Source organism: Rattus norvegicus, chromosome 3, assembly GCF_036323735.1.
Source record: "Rattus norvegicus strain BN/NHsdMcwi chromosome 3, GRCr8, whole genome shotgun sequence".
Taxonomy (NCBI): domain Eukaryota; kingdom Metazoa; phylum Chordata; class Mammalia; order Rodentia; family Muridae; genus Rattus; species Rattus norvegicus.
In genome coordinates this window covers 99539394-99546136 of record NC_086021.1, presented here as the reverse complement: position 1 = coordinate 99546136, position 6743 = coordinate 99539394, and positions in this window count along the sequence as shown.

The window sequence follows — 6743 nt, the reverse complement described above, 5'->3', positions numbered from 1 at the left end:
GCGACATCTGGGTAGAGCCCAACCCATTCTGTTGGCAGTCACCCCAGAGGGTTGGGGGACTTGTCAGCTCTCAGCTCAGGCCTGGCCATCAGGAAGAAGAGCAGGAGGCACACCAGGGTCATGAAGCTGAACAGAGCCTGCCAGATCTTCCCCTTCAGTTGGAGTGGAGTTGGTGAACAAATGGGGGAAGGAAGGAAGAAAAAAAGGAGAAAATGGTGAATTCGGAATCACATCAATCTGAGCTTAAATACTAGTGACCCCAGACTGACTTCAAATTGTACGGTTTGGAGCAGGCAGTAGCCTTGTGTTTCCCAGCCCTCATTGTCTTCCTTCCAGCACAGATGTTCAGTCTGTGGGTTGAAAATCAAACCTCAGCTGAGAATGGTGTCCCACGCCTTTAATCTTAGTACCTAGGAGGCAGAAACAGGCAGATCCCCACGTTCAAGCCTGGCCTAGTTTATAGAATGAATTTTAGGTCTTCTAGAGAGACACAGAGAAACCCTGTCTCAAAATAAAGAAAAACAAAAATAAATAGAGAAAGGAAGGAAGGACAGAAGGAAAGAAGGACAAAGGAAAGAGAAAGACAGACAGACAGACAGAAAGAAAGAAAGAAAAAAAGAAAGAAAGAAAGGTGAAAACCTCTACACAAAATGGTCCCTTGCCATTTTGAGAGGTTAAGTAGTTTGCCTCAGATGTCACAGCTGATAGGGACCAACCAGGATGGAAACTCCTTGGTGTGGATCTGAAGTGTGACCAGAGAGCCCCTTGGCCAATGTTATACAGCTCTATAGCTCAGGAGGGGGGGTCTTTGGCCCACAGAGCCCTCACGAATGGGCCAAAGAGAAGGAAGGAGATGATGGTGTACTCATCACTGAGGAACCCTGTGGAAGCAGGTGTCAAGCCTGCAGCTGCAGGAAGCTGTCCAGCCATGGAGTCACCACTGAGGCATAGATGCCTTTCTTCACTGTGTGATCCTGAACTTCTCTCAGAGATAAAACTTCCCGGAAGGGCTTTAAAAGGGACGTTTGAGCTTGGATGTCTGTGAAAACATTCTGAATTATGTAAGTCCCAGCAGTGTGTGGAGTCGGAGAGAACAGAGCCTCCTAGCTGGAGATCCCAGGCCTAGCTTTCTGACACACTATAGACTGACCAGCAGGCTGGGGAGACGATGCAGCCCATAGAGTGCTTGCCTAAAGTGGGGAACCCTGAGTTACATCCCCAGCATAGCATAACTGGGAGCAAACCTTTAATCCCAGCACTTGGAAGGCGACTTGGGACATCCACGACTTCAAGGCTATCTTCCACCACCTAGAGAGTCTGAGCCCCAGTGGTTTTTCTCTGAAGCACCTCCTGTACCATTCAACCAGATGTTTGATATACCCCAGGAGAAAGGCAGCCTTTGTAAGTGGCTCATATGCGGCACCTCGGTAAACACCCTCCCACCTGCCTCCACTCTCTTACACTCCAGGGCTATAGAATCCAGTAACTCGATGGGGAAATGGGTCAACCCTACTTATCTGGAGAGGGATGACCAAGTTCAATTTCAAGGGGAGTTGTCAACAGGTCCAAAATCCAGAATCTCCCAACACATACATTTATCTATTTATCTATTTATTTACTTACTTATTTCCTTTTCCTTTTCCTTTTTTATTTCAAGACAGGGAGCTCAGAGATCTACCTGCCTCTGTCTCCTGAGAGCTGGGACTAAAGGCATGACTACCATCTGGCTCCTAACACATTTTTAAGCTATAGAAATCAGTGAAGCTATGTGAGGCCACAGAGGAAGGAGATTCAGAGTGGGCAGTGATGTGCTTAACACTGTCTGCAATGTCCCTGCCTCACTGGGGCGGGGGCGGGGCTGCATTGCTTTTCTGTTGCTGGAATAAACACTATAACTCAACTTGTAGAAGAAAGAGTTTGTTTTGGCTTACAGTTTCAGAGGGTTAAAATCTATAATGGCAGGGCAGACAGAGAGAGAGAGAGAGAGAGAGAGAGAGAGAGAGAGAGAGAGAGAGAGAGAATGAATATTGAGCATGGGAGAGGCTCTGAACCCTCTTAAGTCCACCCCTAACAATGTACTTCTCCAGCAATGCTGAACCTCCCAGACCTTTGCAAACTGAGAATCCAGTGTTCAAATGCCAGAGCCCATGGGCAACATTCTCATACAAACACTTCAAGGACCCAATGGGCTGAGCCAAGGAGAAACTGAAGGGTAAAGTGAAAGGATGATTGCATGCAGCGAGGACGGGTCCCAGAGTGGAGGGACAAGGGGCTCCTACTCACACGGAAGACTCCTCACACTCCCAGTGGTATTGCCTAGAGGCCAGCGGACAGCTGTAAGTGGTGCTTAGTATGAAATCACCCTTCTTCATACATGCCATGCTTGAAGACTTGGCAGAGAACCAAAGCTTATAATGAGATAGCACAGGGCTGGAGAGATGGCTCGGTAGTTAAGATCACTGGCTTCTCTTCCATATGACCCTGGTTCAAATCTCAGTACGCACATGGTAGCTCACACCTGTCTGCATCTAGTTCCAGGGCTTCAGACACCCTCGCACAGACATACATGCTAGCAGTGCATGCAAAATAAAAACAAATTTGAGAGAGAGAGAGAGAGAGAGAGAGAGAGAGAGAGAGAGAGAGAGAAGAGATAGCTTATACTAGGTCACCTAGAAGAAGTGGGGAACTGTAGTTTAGGCTGGTTTAATCTGGCTCCCGGTGGTATTCTCTCCACTGGACCCTCTCTTTCACTGGTCTTGCACCCACTCAAGTGCTTGTCCTTTTGGGACCTTCCTCTTAGCCATCTGCTTAGATGCAAACAGACAAACAGGCAGGAGGCACAACATCAAAGATGCAACGGACTCTTGAGTCCCACAGGCTGGTGAAGAGAGGGCTGGAGGATTGGTCTTTGATCCAGAACTTAGACGTCTAGAGTCTTTTCTCTGCTGTGGCCTCCAGGTCAGTGTTGTTCTCAGGGGAGGAGTGGGAGGAGGGGGAAGAAAGTCATCCTTGAGATCAGAGCTCTCATTGCCCTCAGCATAAGCTCTACCCTGAGGCTAAGGCAGCATCCTGGTGTAGGACTACTTCAGTCTGACCCTTACCTGATCCCTGCAGGAGTCCTCCAGGGAGTCCAGAGACAGTTTCTCAAGTTTCCATGTCTGTAAAGTGATGACACATAGGTCCTTCTCAGGGGACAAGTCAAGAGGTATCTGTTGCCAGCCCTGCATGCCTCCTCGGAGGAGGAGGAGGAGGAGGAGGGGGGAGGAGGAGGAGGAAGGGGGGAGGAGGAGGAGGAGAAGGAGGGGGGGAGGAGGAGGAGGAGGAACAGGAGAAAAAGGAGGAGGAGGAAGAGGAGGAGGAGGAGAAGGAGGAGGGGGGAGGAAGAGGAGGAGGAACAAGAGAAAAAGGAGGAGGAGGAGGAGGAGGAGGAGGAGGAGGAGGAAAGGGTCTGTCTCCAGGCTACCTTACAGGGCTGTGGACTCTGAAGCCAAGAGGCAGGGAGGCTGTGGGTCTATATGAAGGGTGACTGCACATACCAGTGGAGCTCTGTGGATTAAGTAAGACTTCCCTGCAGTCTCCTACCCAGAGGGGATGGATCTCTTCAGGTACCACTTGATCTGGGTTTGGCCTTGTAACTTGGCCAATGGTCTATGACAGATGTGATATTGAATGATTGTTTTTCTACATGGCTGTTGGGTCCAGATCCAGTAGTCATATGGAGAGGTTGGAGCAAATACTCTGGAAAGGATACCGAAAGGCAAACTGAGGCCCAAGCCAGCTGCCAGACTTATCAGCAGGGCAGCTGGGGGCAGACAGCAACAGTCCTCCCACCAAGGGCCCTCTCCCCTTGTGTTCACTGAGTCTACCATGACCAGGGAAGCAGAATAGGTCAGACTAGCCAAACCCTGTCAAGCCCTGGAAGCAAGTCATCAAAACGTACCATTAGAAAACAACCGCCATCCCACCCAAATTTTTTTAAATTTAATTTTTTGTTATGCGTACGTGTGTTCTGCTTGCTTGTATAGCTGTGTGCCACGAGCATGTTGTCCCTACAGAGGCAAGAAGAGGGCTTCAGATTCCCGAAATTGGAGTTTTAGACTGTTGTGAACTGTCATGTGGGTGTTGGGAACTGAACTTGGGTCCTCTGCCGATCCATCTCTCCATCCCTGACATTTGGCTATTTTAAGTCACTAAATCTCAGTACTTCATTTTAGGACGGTAGGTGACAAATAACTGTCACTTGCCTGCCATCAACTGAGTCAGACTTTTCTAATCTAATTACCTCCTGACCCCTGGGAAATATTAAGGCCATGAAGATGTGCTAGACACACCTGAGACAATCTAGCCTCTCATGCGGGTCACTGTGTTATCTCAGATAGGTCTCTCAATGTCTCTAAACACCATCTTCCCTCATCAGTAAGAGAGCTAACAAGAGCATGTGCCTTCAGTGTAAGGGCTATCATGAGTTTGGAATAAAGCTCAGCTCCTGATGCTTGCTTCATGCTCAGCAGATGCATGAAGCCATTGTGATTGGTTACATGCATACTCCATGCAGACCCTGATCATATAATGAGAAGACTGAACAAGACATACAGAGATGACCTGCACAGGGCTTATATTCCAGGGAAGACAGGGCAATATAGGAAAACAAGATGAGAGCAGATAGAGGATGTAATAAAGACCTGGGGTAAGGGGAAGTAATAGTCAGGGTTCTCTAGAGTAACAGACTTACGAAGCCAGAGCCAGCAGAAAGGGCATCTTCCATGTCTTTATATAAGATCCCAACAGAAGGTGTAACCACATTAGAGGTGGGTCTTCTCGCCTCAGAAATCCAGATTAGGGGTTGGGGATTTGGCTCAGTGGTAGAGCGCTTGCCTAGCAAGCACAAGGCCCTGGGTTCAGTCCCTAGCTCCAAAAAACAAAACAAAACAAAACAAAAAACAAAAAACAACAAAAAAAAATCCAGATTAGTAGTGGATCTTCCAACTTCTAGTGAAGCAAAAAATCCCTCATGGGTGTGCCTCTTGATCTTGGAGTTTGAATTAATTCCAGATGTCATCAAGTTGACAACCAAGAATTGCCATCACAGACGGCTACCAGATCAGGAGACATCTAAGGCTAGAAAGAGCCACTCTTAGGAAGAGCAGATGTCTAAGGGAGAGCAGTGTATGCAAAGGTCGGGGGGTGGAGCTCCAGAACTCAGAGGAATCTAGTGCTACCACTGCACTGTGGAGAGAGGTGAGTGGGAGGAGTCAGTCTTGATAGATGACAGCAGGGTTATTACAGCAGAGACAACTGATACAAGCCCAGGTTAGGAATGGACTCAGAGCAATGGCCAGTGTGTGAGGGCCTCAGAGTAACTGGAAAACCCTTACCACTCCAGTTCATCATTTGAGCAGTCTGCGTTCTTACACCTCCTAGTCCCACTTGGGAGCATACCCCTCAGTCTTCCATAGACTTCCTCTTCCTCTTACCTAGGGCCCTAGCTGTTTGGGAAGACATCCAGACGATGACCTGTGGCTCTTCCCCAGTGCTCCCTCCACACAAGGAGCCCAGCAGGCCAGATGGCCTGGAGCCAGGCCTTGCTGTGTGTTGATCCACGTCAGCTCGAGCCACAGGATGCAGCTGGCCACCTTGGGCCGTGCGGCAGGAAGGGTCAGCTGGCTGACTGCCACGGACAAAGACGCTGTTTCAAAATACATTCCTCCTGAGATGAAGCCACGAGATTGGGACATCTGTCCAGTGGGCAAGGGCTGTGTGGCCCAGAACCAAGACCGGCAGCTCACTAAGAGCCAGTGATCCAGGGATGGAAAGTAGACCCTTCTTAGAGAGCCTGCAGCTGGTTACACATAAGCACACAGGTGCACACATGTACAAACACACACACACACACACACACACACACACACACACACACACACACACACAGATGCACAGTCAGCCAGCAGAGCGGATATGCTCTCCCCTGAGGCCGAGTCACTACGCAGAAAGATACAGACACATCTCTGAGTCCCTGACGTTTCTGCTTTTGCCACCCAGATAATTGTGCCAGAAAATAGAAACACCTGCGCCCACCCAGCCCACACCACAGAGGAGCGGTAATTAAGCCCCAGCAGGAGGTACCATTTTCCTGCCAGCCAGCCAGCTTCCCCAAGGTCTTTGTGATGGGCTCCAGGGGCACAGTTGGCCCATCTTGGTCAAGCTCATCTTACACTAGTTACTATAATGGTCCCCACTTCACTCTCCTCAGGACCCTTCCTCAGCCAATGACCTGTCGATGAGACTAGGTACTCCCTCAGAGCCATCCTTATGTTCTGTGTCTCAAGGGCATTTGAAGGACTTATTATGTCAGCTGTGAGCAAGAGGCAGGGTACTCTCTGGGGCATCAATGGCTAGTCTAGTCCTTCTGGCCAGAGGGACCGGCGGTTTCCTATTCTTGTCCTCCGGGGGCTTGGGCCCTTAGCTAGTACACACACCCACCTTTCTCCCACCCCAGGCTACCTGCTGCTTTCCTCACATACCAAATCCATGCCTGTCCCAGGACCTTGGCACCAACTCTATTCTCTGTTTGAAACATTGGTACCCACTCTATTCTCTGTTTAAACTCCTCTGTCATCAATTCCTGCCTGCCATCTCGATCTCAGCTCAGATAGCCCCTCTTCCGGAAGGCCCGGCCTGCTTAGTTAGAGCCCCTCTCTAAGTAAGTGGCCCTTGGGCCTGGCCTGGCTGTTTATTAGTATTTC